We start from the raw sequence: 4,157 nt of genomic DNA, 5'->3' as shown, positions 1-4,157 counted from the left end.
CGTCGGCGGATTGCTTGTACATCTTATTCAGATTGCCCCGACCGCGAGAATATCATACTGGGACTTTTTTTTTTTGAGAAACACGAGGTCGTGTTTATTTGCAGGACGGCCGAACTGTAAGAAATTACGATGTACCCACATTTATATGTATAAAATAAAGAGTATAAAAGGGTCTCAAACGTTTATCGAGATCAGTTTATCGTTACGCTGCCCGAAGGCAACTCAGTCGTGACATTCATAAAGTGTAATCGCGATTTAATTAAGGACTAATAATTGTAAAAGAAAACCGTGTTATAATTGTATTATGATTTAAGAGTGATTGATGTGTGAAGTGATTTAAAATAAAATTGTGTGATAGTAAATTGGTGTTTTAAAAATTATAATCTCCACCCTCGAAGAAATTATTTTACAATCTTGACGCTTAAGAAATATTAAACATACTTTACATTGCCAATGGGACACCAACCTTTGGAACTTGGCTATGATATACATATATCAAACTTTGTGAGGATGTATTGATAAAAATTGACAATGTTTCTACATACATCTTAATATATATTTTTTCGTAAACAAAAGAGTTTCTACTCAGAAACAATGAGGAAACTAAACTTCTAAATTTATATCGTTCTTAGATCCTCGGCTTGTATTAAATATTTTTAGAACTGCCTCACGTTTTTTCGATATTTTATAAAGAGGTTTTATACTGTATTATTTTTTAACGTTTACTTTCAAAGTAAACATCAAACCTTTTACGAATATTACAGTTGTAAGTTTGGTCAAAGGTTATTTTACTTTGTAATCAATTTCGCTACACTATACAAATATAAAAAAAGAATTATATTGCATATGGTCGTAATTGTAGTAATGACAGATGAAAATATGATTATTTTAAATATGGAACGTATTTTTTTGACTTTTTCTGTATTGACCGAGTTAAAAAGTATATATATTGAATACAACCAGATATAAATTACTTGTAAAATCTGAATGAATCTCTTGTAAAATCTGTGTCAATGACATAAACCGATATATAGACTGTGTTTTGGATATAATATTATAGTATGTGTGAATTTTTCTCGCTACGTATTTGAACTGAAGTTAATTACTACTACGTTTTATTTGTGGCTTTGGTTTTGTGCCACTTACTCATCATATATTCTACTGTTACACGGAATTACTTAATAGTAAGTCAGTGTAATTAGAGGCATAACATCTTTGTCCTAAAGGTTGCTGGTGCGTGTGCGATGTTGGGTTTACATTTTTAGTGTCAAGCTCTAATGGTCACTATTTAGAATCAATTAACCAATTTGCCAGTCTGCCTACCTATATTAAATTACACAAATCTGTCTTATGATTTATTAACCCCAACTTATATAATAATATTACATACCAGTGGATACCTTCAGAAAGGTACCCAGCTCCCAGACGAGAACCGAAGAAGAGAACCGAGACGACGCCGACGTCGTCTCCAACGAGCAGGATCGCCACTTTCTCGTTCCCGCTCCTCCGTTTCCCTCTGAACCCTGCAGAGCCCTGCAGTGTTCCCGGCGCTTTAACGTCTCGAGCGCACTTAGAGGGGGCGCGTTTCCACTATTCTGACGGAGGATGCGGGTCTGGTGATAGACCCTCGCATCCATATCCGCCAGAATATCCAAGGGCGTACATCAAGCCACTAGACTAACGAGGCAGTACATATAAATTTAAGGCTTTAATGTATTAATTTAAAAAAAGTAATTGCATTATCGCAAATCGCTTAAAGAATTCTTTCCTAAGCGTAGGAAAGGGCAATTGCTTATAACTTTATTAGATTAACTTCGTTGTTTGGATTCTTTGACATTTTTCAAGGTTCTGCAATCGTAATTTGTTAGTGATACAAATGAGTTTCCTATACAGTTCCAAGAGTTTGAACCGCCCTCTTTTTTACAGAATAGGAAGGCGGACGAGCATATGGGCCACCTGATGGTAAGTGGTCACCAACGCCCTTAGACGATTTGTACAATAGCTACAATAGTACTGTAAGTTAAAATAAATGTTAACCATCGCTTACATCACCAATACGCCACCAACCTTGGGAACTAAGATGTTATGTTAATTATTCTGGCTCTCTCACCCTTCTATTTTCTATCGACTGTATCACGGCGAGCGCTGTGAGGTATTATTCTGTCTAATTCCTGCTTCCCCCTTCCTTCATAAGTATGAACTTATGAAGGAAGGGGGAAGCAGGAATTAGAGCCAGCACGCGCAGACTTCTACGCGTGCTGGCTCTCAATGTCACCGCCCAACTGTGACGTCAATTCCATCACGCACAAAGAAATTTGGCTACTCCTTTCTTTGTTGCACTTTCAAAAAATGGAATTCCTTACCAGCTCACGTGTTCCCCTCCCCTTACAACCCGGGTTCCTTCAAACGAGGCGTGAAGAGGCATCTTGCGGGCCGGCAAGGTTGGGGCGGCTAGTGCAGAACATTCTTCCTGACTGTACTGGCCGTCGTCGTATTTGGACTCTACTACCACTTACCATCAGGTTGCCCTCCCGGCAATTATAAAATAAAACCCTTCAAACCGGAACACAACAATACTTACTGCTGTTTTGCGGTAGAATATCTGATGAGTGGGTGGTACTTACCCAGACGAGCTTGCACAAAGCTTCACCACCAGTAAAACTCTCTTAGCTATAATAAACAGCTATTTAGTTTCAGTAGAAGACTACTGAAACTAAATAGCTGTTTGAAATTAGTTTACAAAGAATTGATTTAAGATATTACATTTAATTTTAGATATTTTCTAAGATTACAAATACTAACTTACTTAGTGTAGGAGTATCAGTATTTGTTACAGAAGTTCAACATTCTGTGTACTTCTCATCGCGCCCAAATAAGCCTTACTTCAAAATACAAGCAGGAATTCAGTTGAAAGTAAGTTACAATCGTTTCCAATGTGTGATTGTAACTCGTAAAACATGATTAAAACAAAATAAAATATGAAAAAACATGCTTGATATTAAAGCGCGTAACACACGAGGAAGATAAATATTTTAATATCTTTTTTTTATAGTATAAGTAGGCGGACGAGCATATGCATAGGCCACCCGATGGTTAATGGGCACCAAAGCTCATAGAAATAAGGCATCGTAAGAAATATTAACCATCGCTTACATCGCCAATGCGCCACCAACCTTGGGAACTAAGATGTTGTCTCCCTTGTACCTGTAATTACACTGGCTCACTCACCCTTCAACTTTCTTTCACTGCTGTTTTTTTGAATATTGAGACGACACCGCGAAACTAGTAAATGATATTTGTTAAGATCTTCATTGTGTGTGACGTGCTTAAGACACACTATTTGAATATTCAAATCAATTTGATGTGAAGCAGAGCGACGTCGATCGACCAAGATCCAGTGGAGCATAACTCTTTGAGCTACAAACTAATGAGAATATGTCCGCCTACGGGGCGTGAAAAGTCGATTAATTCACTCATTTGCATAGAATAGGCAGCTATTGTCATACGCTTCACCACATTTTTGACATAATTCGACACGTGACATGATTCTGATTATAATTACTATTATATTTTGTGTCATACATATAACTGTTACACGTGAGTAGCGAGTTGCGAACACAATATACTTCCAAAAATTTTTGTTTCAGCACAAATCTTAATGTACGTCAGCTGTACATACATCTACAATAATATATTAATTGGTATACCTATATATCTGTCATTTCGGAGCGCAGGAATATATAGAAATGTTGGAAATAGCGCGAGGTGAAAACGATGTGAGCACATCGAGCTGATATCTAAAATGTAATCCGTAACCGTAACAGCCTGTGAATGTCCCACTGCTGGGCTAAAGGCCTCCTCTCCTCTTTTTGAGGAGAAGGTTTGGAGCTTATTCCACCACGCTGCTCCAATGCGGGTTGGTAGAATTCACATGTGGCAGAATTTCAGTGAAATTAGACACATGCAGGTTTCCTCACGATGTTTTCCTTCACCGTAAAGCACGAGATGAATTATAATCACAAATTAAGCACATGAAAATTCAGTGGTGCTTGCCCGGGTTTGAACCCACGATCATCGGTTAAGATTCACGCGTTCTTACCACAGGGCCATCTCGGCTTTTAAAATCTAAAATGTAATATAATTATCTTATTGGCAAT

The sequence above is a fragment of the Nymphalis io genome, chromosome 4 (assembly GCF_905147045.1).
Source record: "Nymphalis io chromosome 4, ilAglIoxx1.1, whole genome shotgun sequence".
NCBI lineage: Eukaryota > Metazoa > Arthropoda > Insecta > Lepidoptera > Nymphalidae > Nymphalis > Nymphalis io.
The sequence above is the reverse complement of the archived record's forward strand: the minus strand, read 5'-3'. Positions refer to the sequence as shown.